This window comes from Indicator indicator, chromosome 1 (assembly GCF_027791375.1).
Source record: "Indicator indicator isolate 239-I01 chromosome 1, UM_Iind_1.1, whole genome shotgun sequence".
Taxonomy (NCBI): domain Eukaryota; kingdom Metazoa; phylum Chordata; class Aves; order Piciformes; family Indicatoridae; genus Indicator; species Indicator indicator.
The window spans coordinates 46,904,991-46,919,941 of record NC_072010.1 but is presented as its reverse complement, the minus strand read 5'-3'; positions in this window follow the sequence as shown (position 1 = coordinate 46,919,941).

Sequence of the window (14,951 nt, the reverse complement as noted above, 5' to 3'; positions counted from 1 at the left end):
ATGAATGTGGTTTTGTGATGCAGATACTGATGCAATGGGAGGTGAACAGTAGCAATCAGTGCAGATTGTATGAAAAAAATCTCTTTGTGTATCTTCCCTGTTGATGAGACCACAAGATCTCATGTCCTTTAAGAAAAGTTAAAGCAAAGTAAATATTTAAGATATAAAATTGTGATGCCCTTCTCTCTGCCAAATCTACACCTCTGAAGGAACTTATCTCTCTTAATGAACCTGCCTAAAAATTGGAAGCTAATCTTTCAGGTTCCCTTCACAGTAAAAGGAAGAGTCACCTCCAGAGGGCAATTCATCTGATCTCTTAGACATGTATTTTCAACTGAGATGAAGTCTTCTTCTGATGCTTGTTTCTTGTTTCTGATTATACTGGGAGGTTTGGATAACTGAGACTTAGATATTTAATTTTTAGCTACCTTATAATTAAGGCAGATATTTCTCACCCCTTACTGTTTGTTTTCTTTCTTTTTTTTTTTTTTTCTTTCTTTTTTTTTTTAACTGTGAGAGGTACCCCTTAAGCCTGGAAAGTAAATAGGTCACATCTACTGGTGCTGGTGTTCAGTTCCATTTCTGAGGACAGATGCATGCTAGTTTGACTTCCCTAAGTAGGTTTTGGGGGTTTGTTTGTTTGTTTTTAACTAGAATATATATTTTAGTCTAAATCAACTCTTCTTATATACATATTTAGAATTATGAATATACCATCACATCACTTGTTAGATTATCACTATAACTAATCATCCTTACTGTTAAACATATTATCCCAGCTCTGGCAGAACTTCATCATTTCTTTAGTGTCTTATGCAAATGCTCTCTAATGTTGTAGTTCACAGTCCATGTGTTCAAGGCTGGCATTAGCCCTTTTAATCACAGCTGTATGTGAAGAGCTCAGATAATTTGATGTTCACTGAAGGTCCTTAGTGATTTCAGGCACATTGCTTCTCAAGGCACATATGCTTGAATAGAGCCTGTATGCACTTTTCATACAGTGAATGTTGCATAATTAGCTGTATTATAAATCTGTGTCTCTCCAGTAAAGAGATTCTGTGAATTTGCTCTGCTGGCAGAGCTGTTTTAGCAAAACAATACACTAAAGAATTTTTTCCACCAGTGTATCTACCACACCTACTTTAACGACTAGCCAAGACAAAATTAGGGCTGCTTTTTGTGTGAAGAGATATACATGTGATTAGAGCACAGGACTTTTTCCCCGGCTCAGTGGAGACATCACACCACCAGAAAAGCTTTCTAGAGCAGACACATATGTCAAATTTTGTCCACAGAGCCTTACTAATAGAGTTATTGTAGGGAAATAAACCCATCCAAATAAAGAAAATGTAACTTAAACATAGCTTTTCAGCAAGACGTATTTTGGGGCATACAACTTGGCAAGCTGCCCAAGCAACCACACTTTATTCCCATGTCACACGTTTACACATTGCAATAGTGCCTGATTTCTAAGTCTCTTGTTGTTATAGAAGTGCCATCCCCTAATATCAGTCCCTTGTTGTTACCACAGTGATGAAGTGTTTAAGACCTGTTTGAGCCTAGCTTGCAATATGACCTGTATGAATGACTTTTATCTTTGCTATTTAGTTGTTAATTCTTCATGTTATTGCCAAAATATGATTTCTATAAAAAATTACTTTTGTGAGACTTCAGATGTAGACTGCATGATGAGGTTGCTTTGATGTAATTATTGAACCATGAACTATTTTGTTCTTTTTCTGCTTTGTATTTGAGAAAAAAAATACCAAAATATTGAAGTTAGGGTTGTGTAGAAGGATGGTATGTTTTTCATGGATTTTTCTGAAAGTATGAAAAATACATGCCTAGGACTGAATTCCCACTTTTAGACTATACACTGGAATACATCTTAAAATAGAAAATTACATAAACCTTTGAGTCACAGAGAAAATATATAGTTTAAGCTAAGGGAAGAGTTATGATGACATAGAAACTTAAGAATCATGAAGAAGTGAGCAATTTTACTACAATGAAAAGGTCTTTTTTATAACTCAGAATAAAAAGAAGGGTTATGTGTGGTTAAAAGGCTCGAAGGTCTTTTTAGTAAAATGATCAACCAAGCTAACCCTAGGAATGAAAAAACAAACAAACAAACAAACAGAAAATAAGAAAATGAACAGGAACAGCAAAAAGGGAAAGGGAAGGGGAAAGGGAAAGGGAAAAGGAAAAGGGAAGGTAAAAGGAAAAGGGAAAAGGATCAAGGGGGAAGGAAGAAGGGGGATGAGAGAGGGAGAGGAACAAGTGGGAAGAGTTAAGTAAAGAAAATTCAGAATCAGGAGACAAATTTTAACTCCTGGGACCGCTCAGTGCTTACAGCTATCCAACTGGCAGATGTAACCACAGCACTAGCACTAGGTTGCTTGTGCCTTGTCATTACAATGCTTCCTTTTGTTTGACAGTCATTAGAAAGTCATCCAAGGAAATACTTCCTTTCCATGTACAGGATCCTTGTCGTGAATCTTTAACACTGAGCTTTCTCAGTAATTCAGCTATCATTAGCAAGAGAATAGATTCTTACAGCCTGCCTCTGCCCTCGAGGGTCTTTTATAGGAGGACAGAAGCTCTTTGTTGTCACCCCTTCACACGTTATTAACAGAGGTTTAACAGAAAGAAGAGGGGCTTGTTACATGCCCGCTGCAATTTGTCTCTTCTTTCAGTTCATTCAGATCTTCATCATGTCCAACCATAAAATGGATTAACCCAGATCCAGGGTGACTGTTTCCATACTAAACAGAAAATGAATTTGAAAAAGGCAGACAGAATAATCTCCCCTTGCAAAGGACCAGCGAGACAGTGGATATTCCTGCATGTCAAACATTTTTATAAAGCAAACTGTTGTTCAACAAATGAAAGCAAATTTCACTAATATGCAGATGCATTGTCTTGATAATTTGTCTCTGACGCCTAATTCTTTCCATACTACCTACACGCACAGTCCGTGGCTGACCTCCCCCTAATTGTCCTGCACATAGCACTAATTTTCAGTGATCGCTTCTAATCCTGTTGCATTCGGATCTGCAATCTGATATCTGTGATGAGGCTGTCAGATGGTGTAAAATAGGATTGCTGCAGTCAGGCTGACTCAACGGTAGTTGAGCCTCAGCTTCCTCATTTCTGCCTTTGGCAAGGTCCATGCACCCACAATGACTTGCCACTCTTTACAATTCTAGCAATACTTTTGATGAATTTGGGACCATGTCAAGTATGAATTGTAGGCAACTCTCCAGCACTGCTGCTCAGGACAGGAAGTTGTAGATCTTTCCATAACGGCCCAATGAGTCACTTAGCTTTCTGTGAAAACTGCTGTTGGTTCAGAATTTCATAAAGTGATGATGAATACCAAAGAGACACGTGCATACAAAAAGGATTTCACAACATGGTAGCCACTGCCACACATCCTTCTGATGGACTGAAAACCTCTGTGACTTCCTGAAATTCAGGAGCTCTCAGCGTAAGAAATTCTGAGTGCATCTAAATGCTGAATTTAAAGTTCACATTGCTTAATCACAGCTTATCTAGAAAGTAGTTCATAACCTATCCTTTTCTTAGAGTCCTGCTCACATGATTCATTTAAAAGAAGTCTTACCCCCTTCTATCACTTGATCCCACTCTCCATTGTAGTTATTTGCCCTATGCTGTGCTTGGAAAGCATCACAGAGGTGTGCCAGGTGTCTACAATGAGCTAGGTTTAAAACGAGGCAAAAAAAAAAAAAAAAAAGGGCATACCCACTCCTACCCCTACCTCCTACTAAACAGCTATTGTGGTTTTGAAAAAAAGATGAAGTAGGAGAGCAAGCAGCTGTGGGTGGACAGGAAACTTTCAAGAGAATTTCAACACCATAAAAAAAGAAATCTGTAGTGTCTAACTATGATTAAAGAAAAAACCCAAAAGCGTATCTGTATAGAAGGAGCATTTAAATATTCTCTATCAAGAATGGTATGGGGCTACTGGTCTAGATCACAGGGAACAAGTAGTTAAGGGAAGCTCTTTCCTTACAGAAGAGTTCTTCCAGATATCTGATAGTTTGAGTAACCTCTTCAATTAAAGTAGTTTAACATTCTCAGAGCCAGCACAATTTGGGTCATGCATGTGCAATTCAAGACATTTGTAAACAGCCTGACAAAGACAGCCAGTACTGTCTTTGCATGGTGTAGCCTCTGGATGATACGAAGTCATTTGCAGAGGCAAAGTGCAAAGAACCACAGAAACACCTGAAACATATAAGCAGTAAAACAGCAGGTGGAATTCAATGCAGACAAATGTGAAGTCATGAGGGAAACCTTTACTGAAAAAAAGAAAGATCTTAGTACCACATATGAAAAGGTGATTATATACAAAATGAGCTGACACATTCTGGGAAAAGATCTTGGGGTTAGGCTTGATAGCACTGTGAAAGAGCCAATTTGGTGATCGAAAGCCTGGTAGAATATTAGGAAACATTAGCAGAGGAATACTACACAGGACAGAAGATATCTTTATGTCATTGTTTAAATCAATCATTCACCAGTGTCTTGAATAAATGCTGTATACAGCTTTGATGCCTTCATCATAGAAAGGATATTAGGAACAGACAATGACTTACCTTGGTTTTTCCCTTCCGTCCACGTCCCACACAGAGACACTGCTAGGGCAGGGTACTGTGCTAGAGAGAGACTGTGAACCATTCCTATGCCATTACATGTATGCAGAGTCTATTTTATGATTGAGCTACTGCTAACAGTTCTGAGAAGTGAGCATTGGCAGCCAGTTCCAGCAGAAAAATGCAATTTGGCAGTGGCTTACCTGTTGTATACTCAACACTGTACCTCTATGTGAGGACAGAGGGGATTAAAACTTGATTACAAAAGGAGCATTTGAAACACTATACAGATGTGATCACCTCAAGTATAAACAGCAATTAGTCTGAACAACTTGCTATCCCACCTATACAAAGTTGAATGCTTTTGCACATGGAAGCAGTGCTATTTCTATTCACTAACTGCACAGTACTCTGACCAAGGTTAAAATATGTCTCAAATGTAGTTTCAGTGTCTATGACCGAGACACAGATTATAACTGTCTAAAACATTGCTTTAACTAGGTTATAAAGTATGTTAAGGCTGCTACACAGACAAGGCTTTTGACACCATTCTCCCATGCCCAGCTCAAGCCTACCCCAGCTTTCCCACAGCTGCATCTAATGCCAGCAGTACACCACCAGTGCTGGAAAGCTCACAAGTGAATTTGTTTGAATGCTCAACTATTAACGGTTGCAAATCCCACAAGAAGCTGATTATATCCTCTTTGTATCAGCAATATTTACTATGTGGGAAAGTACAAGCAATTAAAATGATATATTTCTGCTGCTGAAAATAAAATGTCATTTTCAGATCTCTGAAAATATCACAGACTCCAGTAACACCAACAGTGCTCTATTGTTGGTTACAGATGCAAGTAACACATGCCCCATTCACTTGACTCCTCAAACACTAAGGGACATATTCTCCTCTTCACTCTGCTTCCCCTCCACTCAGCTGCTAAAATGACAAAAGGAGGCCAGCTGAATGATACAGGCATTTTTGTGGAGTGTAAAACTAATGCCTCCACATGGTTATAGGCTAGCAGTAGCACAGACACAGCTGCTTCAGAGCAACTAAGCACTACAGAGCTACAAGTTGGACTAAGAGAGATCAGCATCAACTCACATCAGCACTGTGTCTACACTGTCTGCACTGCTTCCTGATCATGAACACAAATGGAACTGATACTGACGACAACATCTTCCTCAAATACATTACTTGGATTAGGAGTCACAAGCAGTTTGCGTAGCTGGGGTCACCGAGTACGGATATTTTGGGTGCCAGCTGGAAAATAGGTTCAAAGTTAAGCAGGGCTTTTATCAAATCAGTAGTGAGTTCTGGTGAAAGAAGGTCTAACTGATATTCAGCAGCAGGGAGAGCAGTTTTCCTAAAGTGGGACCTATGTGAAGTATTTTTTTCAGAAACGAGGAGTTTGCACAATAAACATCAGTAACCATGATAAACCTTCAGCTATATATTTTTTAAAAAGCCCTGCTGTTAGCAAAAAGCAACAAAGTGCAAGATATGTAAAAATTAAAACATCCAGAATAACTGTAGAAGAGATAAGGACAGTTACCTCTGTAACATCATTCACTATACAGGGATCTTAGGCAATCTGACACGCTGAGAAACGAAAGTGCAGCTAAGAATAAAGCAACAGCCTTGATTCATCCTTGTAATGGTGTCTAACCCAGAAATGCACAGTGAAGGGACAGGAAGCTTCCTGATGCACAAGAAGCTGGTCCTAGTGCCAGGAACAGAAGACCCAAATTCTGGGATATCTTCAGCCTCAAAATGTTTTTAGGCACTGCCACCACCTTCTTCTTTGTGTCTTTTCAAGTTAAATTAGTGCTCTCCATGTGGGTCACCAATCTGATAACTGTACATCAGCCCTGATCAAAATTTCTTGAGTTCAGGTTCCCACAGGTCTAGAATAGTAAAATTCTGAGGATACATGGGATACTGCATTTTCCTGTCTAGGAAATTCTACACTACAAGTTTGATAGAATTAGATGTTTTCAAAGGCTATGTATTGCAGAAATCCTTAAATTATCTTTTGAATCTTGGCATCAGAAATCAACATAAATCTAGCTGAATTAATCTCAGATCCCATGTGAACATTCTAATTTGACACTGAAAGTGCTTTTATGACTTTGAGGGTAATCCCAAATTATACCCATTCTCAAAATGCATTAAACCAAAATAGCATTTAGCAAAATAGCAGAGCAGGTGGTATATATAAGATCCTTAGGCGTGCTCTGCTTGTGCTTTTCTCTCTTCCAGGATGACAGAGTTTAGAGAAACCCACCTTTAAATTATTTAATTTGACTGGGTGCCTGAATCTATGTGAAATAAATCCAGAACATATGGCCTGGACAACAGGCTGTTCACAATGAACAGTATCTAACTGAAACTCCATTTAAATATCTTCATGAAGTCAATTGTGTGCCATGAGTACTGTTCTCCAATATCTGTGGGAAGCAGAAACATTCTTTCTACAGAAAAAATCCCCAAACAAAATCTCATTAAAAGCAGAAGCAGGTCATCATAGCAGGCAAAGCGTTCAAGTCTGAACTCAGAAGGGAAAGCATGAAATACAGCAGCAATGACCTCCCTTTTATACTTTAGGAAATACTTCTTTGGAAGAGTTGCATGAGAACATACAGATTTAATGTTTTTGGTTTCTTATCAGGCTGGACCAAGCTCAAACCAACGACCCCAAGGTTAAAACCCCACATGTCTTTTCCATGTTTCTAAACAATCCAACCCTTCCTACTAATAAAATGTCTTTTTTTGTTTTAAGACTACACCACTGAATTAAGGCTAGACAACCAACTGACAATCAGACCATCAAGACCTCAAACAGAGAACATGAAGAAAAGGAGTCTGACAATCAGCTGCTCTAAAGTCTGAGGTTGTGAGGTGATAATTGACAAAAGCAGATAAGGGTCTGGTATTTGGTGTTCAACAGTTTGCGTGTTTTAAGGATAGATCATTTATTAGGTATATACATAGGAGATGTTCCAGAGTGTCTGTTCTTGAATGAGCTATGAACCTCTTAAATTACCACGTCACTTAACATTTTAGCATTTCAGATTTTCCTGTCAGAGATGAAAATGAAACTTATCTTTACCACAGAAATGTTGAAACTTTCATGAATGCTGAACAGAGGTGTGTTTCCTACGGTGCTATTCAATTTTTGTTGAATAATTCTCTTACTGTTTGTGTATCCTTTTTCCTTCCTGTATTTATCACTGATGATTGTCTGATATATGAATCACTGAATTCTGATCTGGATAAACTACTTACTTGTAAGTTGAGTAAGATGTGTTGGTCAAAATCCTCTTCCTTTTGGATACATAAGCTGATCAAATGTTTGAGCTCAAACATATTTTCCCTCCATCAGTCCCAGCACTGTGTGTGAGTCTTCTCTTATGTTTTATGCAGACATCATAGAGAGGTGAGCATTTTTTGCTCCTCCTTTTCCTTGCAACCACGGGATCCCAGATTATGAAAGACTCAGGGAAAAGATGAAAGAAGGAGGTTATGTATCATATGAATACAGCACAAAAACTCTATTCACAGTTAAGTCCCACCTCTAAATATTTGTTCATTCCACTTTGGATGACCTCAGAACCTACAGGTGTGTCTGAGGTCTATGTGAGCAGGGAATTCCTTTGCCAAGAAAAAGGGCTTGTATATGGATACAAGAGCTAGGCCAAAATCCATTTTGGAAATGTATAGTGGGCATAACTAGCAAGGTTTAAGTAGCAGGGGACGACAGGAGTGACTTGTGTGCGAAGAGGCCATGAGCTGTCCCGTACAATTACAGTCAGTTCCAATCAGCTCCTCAACCAACCCAAACTGTGACAAAATCTCAGCTCATCAGAGGTGCACATGATGCCTCTGCTCATATATATGCAAGCAAGGGCAGTAGCTGTTGGTGGCCCAAAGGAAGGCACCTGGATAATGTCATGGTGTCATCTTTCTTCAGCTCCCCACTTATGTGGAAAACATACAAAGTTTCACCCTTTCTAGAAGGAAAAAGGAAAGAAGATGGTGGAAAGGCTATACAGAGTGAACTGCCCTTGTGGCATGACAAGGAAGCCAAGTCCTGGCTGCAGCACTTGTTTCTTTTATATTCAAATGACTTACTGTCACAAATCTGGCATTCCTGTCTCTGTAAAAGGAGAACCCCAACAGTTCAGAAGTTTGACAGAAAGGATATTTCTCTCTCTATCCCAATCTAGGAGCCTCCTGAGGGTGTTATTTTATTTCTGAGCATGATATACAACAAGCATTTATATTCTTTTTCCTTTTTTTTCTTTTTTTTTCTGAAGATCAGCAATGGTGTGAGAAAGAAGGATGAAAGAGATGAGACAACATCTGGCATACAGCCTGGATGTATGTTTCCATTCATGTGTCTTCCTCTGCATTGGCTTCAAATTTCTGAGTCTCCAGTATTTTTAACCTAAAAAAAAAACCCGAACAAACAAACAAAGCCCAAATCAAACAAAAAAAACCCCAACCAAACAACAGAAAAAAAAAAAGGCAGAAGAAAGGGGTAGGGGACTGGACTGTTCTCAGTATGAGTAGTTTAGACAGAGAATATAAAGAGACAAGTTACTATTGTCCATAGCAACCCACAGACCAAGATATCCTGGATGAATCCAAAACACTCAATGTCACTGTAGCATGAAAAAGTACATCAAACTATACCTCATAACAAAGGCATCTCAGAGATAGGGATTTAGAAAAGGTTAAAAGAGAAATTGTCTTTATATAACTCTTTTCCAGGTAGCCACACAAAGAATTCTGACCATTTTGTTACACCAATTAGCTTGACAATACTACTGGGTAAATTACAAAACAAGTCTTCTTTGCATTGCTTTCTCCATACCTGAGTTTATCCTGTAATGGAGTCACTCACTGAAGCATATACTTCATCTGAAAATGTCAATATTTCCATTTTAGTGAAATTATTGTTTTACTAATTCAGTTCTCTGTGTTTGGCTGTAAACACTGAGTGTATTAACACTGAATATAGTTTAGATCAAAATGTTGTTTAATTACCTAAAATGTTACTTTATTACAAAGAAAGGTAGTTCAATATACAGGAAAATGAATGTGCAATTACTAAGATGCTATAATCATCATGATGATGAATGAGCTGAGGGAATGACATTAGCATTAAAGGAACACATTCCAAAAGACATTAGTTGAAAGAGCTTTGTGTCATTAACTTTATTGGGAGCCCTTCCAAAAGACTGAAGTTGAAAGAACTCATGCCATTAATGTTACTGTGAGTCATTCCAAAAAACAGTAGTTGAAAGAGCTTCTTGTAGGATGATTTATTTGTTGGTTTAAGCAGATAAGTTAACTCTTTTTGTATTAGATGGTGATTTTAACAGCAATTCACTATATTAATGGCTCTTGTAAAAGGGAGCTTAAGTATCCTGGACTAATATTTGGTAAATGCTGAAGTTAACTACTTGAAAACAGAAAAGAGTTTTCCTGTCTCCTTCAAGTCCCTTTAAATATTTTTTAAATATTATTTTTAATTACATAAATACAAACTTTTATTTTTCTGGTCCTTCACAGATTTATTCTTCTCTGTTCCCTCTGTCTTGTATTTATCACTGACATGTTTTTATTATTACTTTTTCATTTGTAGTACTCTTTTTCTGCCAGGACAGATCATGAGCCCAAAGACAAATTCTCTTTTTTTTTTTTCTTTTACTTTATTGGGCAGTGCTTCTGCACTGATAGCAGTTTGAAATGCTCACTTTTCTTCCAAAAACACAGTCTTTGCATGACTGTCTCACACAGGGTGCTCTCTGTGTACTGCTATGTGGATCCAATACCAGGAAATTTTTCTGTCTCCTACATGGTGAGGGAGATAGCTTGCATATTTGTAATGCTGGATAACAGTGTGTCATAATTTTATTTCTACTTTTCATACCCTTCCCTCAGCTCTTGTCCCAGATAATTCTGGGACAGGGTCTGTGTTTTCTATGCTTGTTAACAGAGCACTGAGTAAAGAAGAGTTCTGGCCATTGCAGAATTCCAGATAGTTTTGTATTTATACTGCCACATTGCTATGCCCCATGTTTCACATTCAGGTCTTAGCCATTTGATCTTCCTGGCTACACACATGTTATTTATCACCAAAGATCCCATTGTGGGGTTGTGTTGGGCTGGCAGGAGCCTAAACATCTCCCTTGTGAAAAAAAATATTGCAAGCATGAACTGGAAAAGAGTACCTGCCAAGGTTTTGTTCCTATATAAAATACCAAACCGAATCCTGGCAGATCTGGCTTCTTCAGCCTGCAGGCTTCATGGCCTTGTGTGCTCTTTCTGATTCTCATGCTATAGATCAAACCAACATGACTTAGCCTTGGCAATAAGCTTCAAAACATTCTTGCTTTAGACTGTGAGGCAGCCTTCTCATTTGTGTCCATTACTGAGTAAAACAGTGCTAAAGAGCATTTAATCAACTGCCAGTTGGAGGCAGGAGGAGATGAATGCTCATGTTTTCATCAGTTCAAATTCAGAAAACAACATCCTAGGCAAAAGAAAGAAGCTAGAATTTGAGGGAAGTTTTGGTATTTTAAAAACGTACACAACAACTTGCACAGAGAAGTAACTTACCAATATGCTCACAACACCATGTGCTCAGGCAGAGACCTATACAGAGGTATTAGGATCCAAGAGATAGAGATAGGGTGTCTCAGCATCTCCAGACGCTCCAGGGGCCAGCTGTGCAGCATCCCATAGAAGAAGCCTTCAGATGATGGTATCCATGGTTCTGACAATCCTAGGAAGAAGCAGACAGGCACGTGGTCATGGCATTCGTTAATCTCCTCATTCATAAATCATTCTCTACAGGAGGACTGAGGTAACTATAGACCGGTCAGCCTCACTCCCATCCCTGGAAAGGTAATGGAACAACTTATCCTCAGTGCTGTCCTCAGGCATACCAAAGATAAGAGGGTCATTAGGAGCAGTCAACATGGTCTTATCAAGGGGAAATCATGTTTGACCAATCTGATAGCCTTTTATGAGGACATAACCAGGTGGATAGCTGATGGTAGAGCAGTGGATGTGGTTTATCTTGATTTCAGTAAAGCATTGGACACTGTCTCCCACAGCATGCTTGCAGCTAAGCTGTGAAAGTGTAGTCTGGATGATCAGGTAGTGAGGTGGATTGAGAACTGAAGACTTCAGAGAGCTGTGGTCAGTGGGATGGAGTCTAGTTGGAAGCCTGTATCTAGTAGAGTCCCTCAGGGGTCAGTTCTGGGACCAGTACTATTTGATATATTCAGCAATGACCTGGATGAGGGCACAGAGAGCACTGTCAGCAAGTTTGCTGATGACACCAAACTGGGTGGAGTGGCTGACACAGCAGAGGGTTGTGCTGCCATTCATTCAGTGGGACTTGGACAAGCTGGAGAGTTGGGCAGGAAGAAATTGAATGAAATTCAACAAGGGCAAGTGTAGAGTCTTGCACCTGGGAAAGAGCAACCCCATGTATCCGTATGGGTTGGGGACTGACCAGCTGAAAGGGGAAAAGGACCAGCAGGTCCTAGTGGATGGAAGGTTGACCATGAGCCAGCAATGTGCTCTTGTGGCGAAGAAGGCCAATGGTATCCTGCGGTGTATTAGAAGGGGTCAAGAGTAGGTCAAGGGAGGTTCTCCTCACCCTCTGCTCTGCCCTGGTGAGGCCGCATCTCAAATATTGTGTCCAGCTCTGGGCCCCTTAGTTCAAGAAGTACAGGGAACTTCTTGAGAGAGTCCAGCACAGAGCCACAGAGATGATTAAAGGAATGGAACATATCCCTCATGAGGAAAGGCTGAGGGAGCTGTGTCTCTCCATCATCATTACATGTGTCATAAACAGAATATTTACAACAGATAGCATTGACTAAATTTCAAATTACTATTTTCAGAATCATAAAATGATTGGGGTTTGAAGAGAGTTTTAAAGGTCATATAGTCCAATGTCCATCTTTAACTACATCGGGTTGCTCAGAGCCCTGTCCAACCTGACTGGGAATGTTTCCAGGCATGCAAAGAAATGGAGCATCGACCACCTCTTTGGAAACCTGTTCCAGTGTTTGACCACCTTCACTGTAAAGCATTTATTCTAGTCAAGTCTTCTACCCCTAGTTTAAAACTCCTTGTCCTAGTACATCAGAGTTTGCTGAAGTGTTTTTCCCCATCTTTTTTATAGGCCCCCTTTAAGTACTGAAAGGCCAACAGGATGGCATTTATCAAATCCAAGTGCTGGGCTTTGGCCACAACAACCCCATGCAGCTCTGCAGGCTGGGGTCAGAGTGGCTGGAGAGCATTGCTTTACAGTCTTTCAAGGGCAAATGAAACCAAAGAAAACACTTAGTAAGCCATTGTGAATAATAAGTGACTGTGTAATTTATTTTTCCAACTGACTGCCTTTTCCTCCTGAGCCAACAGGCAATACACCCATCCATATCTAAATTACAGATTGCACCTGAATATAAAGTTCAGTAGTCAGGTCAGAGAAATGCTCGTCAGGAAGGGAAGTAGTAAGTAGCAGCATGAACACAGGGATGTGAAATGTTGTGTGAGTTTTAGAATAATTTCTAACAGGCTTTGCATTAAATTACTTAATTCTCAGGAGGGAGGTTGTGGAAAGTGAAACAGCAAAGGCAGTGTGGGGTAGCAATGAAACAAGTTCAGGAAAGGAGAGCACAGACCTGATACAGACACCCATACTCCTCCTTGCTACAGGCTGGAGTCAGAGTGGCTGGAGAGCAGCCAGGCTGAAAGGGACCTGGGGGTACTGGTTGACAGCCAGCTGAACATGAGCCAGCAGTGTGCCCAGATGGCCAAGAAGGCCAATGGCATCCTGGCCTGCATCAGGAATAGCGTGGCCAGCAGGAACAGGGAAGTCATTCTGCCCCTGTACTCGACACTGGTTAGGCCACACCTTGAGTACTGTGTCCAGTTCTGGGCTCCCCAATTTAAGAAGGACATTGAGATACTTGAATGTGTCCAGAGAAGGGCAATGAGGCTGGTGAGAGGTCTGGAGCACAAGCCCTATGAGGAGAGGCTGAGGGAGCTGGGGTTGTTTAGCCTGGAGAAGAGGAGGCTCAGGGGAGACCTTATTGCCATCTACAACTACCTGAAAGGAGGTTGTAGACAGGTGGGGATTGGTCTCTTCTTTCAGGCAACCAGTGGCAGTACAAGAGGACACAATCTCAAGCTGCACCAGGGCAAGTTTAGACTCAAGGTGAGGAGAAAGTTCTTCACAGAAAGAGTAATTGACCAGTGGAATGGGCTGCCCAGGGAGGTGGTGGAGTCACTGTCCCTGGAAGTGCTCAAAAAAAAGATTGGATGTGGCAATTGGAGCCCTGGTTTAGTTGTCAGGAGGAGCTCGCTACTAGATAATAGGTTGGACTTGATGATCTCTGAGGTCTTTTCCAACCTGGTTGATTCTGTGAGTCTGTGAATAAGGTCTCCCAAAGCCTTTTCTCCTGCAGGCTGAGTATTCCCAGCTCTCTCAGCCTGTCCTCACAGGAGAGGTGTTCCAGCCCTCTCATAATTTTTGTTGGTCCTTTTTTGGTTTATGTACAGTACTCTTCCTTGTGGTAAATCATTCACCATACAAGACACATTGTGACAAATAATATATGTAGCATGAGATTACAATCTTTCAATGACAATTTACATCTTGGAATAATTTTCAAAGGAGGATGCAGATATCTGCAAAGTTAAACATGAAATCCTGTTCTGTACTCTGTTTTTCAAGGCCAAAGTATATTTGCAGCTGTATTCAAATAGGAGATGCATTAGTGATAGCCCTAAGATTAATCATGTGTATCAAGACATAAGAACACGTATCAAAGAAACAACTTTTTGGTGTCCAGGATGTAGCAAAGTGCTGCTTTCCCTTTGTCATCACAATCTCTGACACCATGCTTTCCCCCTCAAAGTTGAATGTTGGTATGCATATGATTGGCATGAATATACTCTTCAGACCTAATATTAGAATGTCACACTCTGCCATAAGAACCATTAAGAAACATGGAATTTACCTTAGTTGTATAAATATATAATCAGAGAAAGTTTCAGGACCACAGAACACAGAAAACATATACACGACAGACAGTAAAGTAAGAATATGGGAGCACAGCAAACAATGAGCTAAGAGAGCATATTAGCTCTGTTAACATTGTTGTTATTGGCTTCATTTGTTGCTTAAATATTTTCAGTGGATTTCTGAGAGAAATTAGGTAGGTGGAAAACCAAAAGGATAGGGGTAAATCTGTGAAAGCAAATGGCAAATCTGTATGGACAACACTCTATACAGA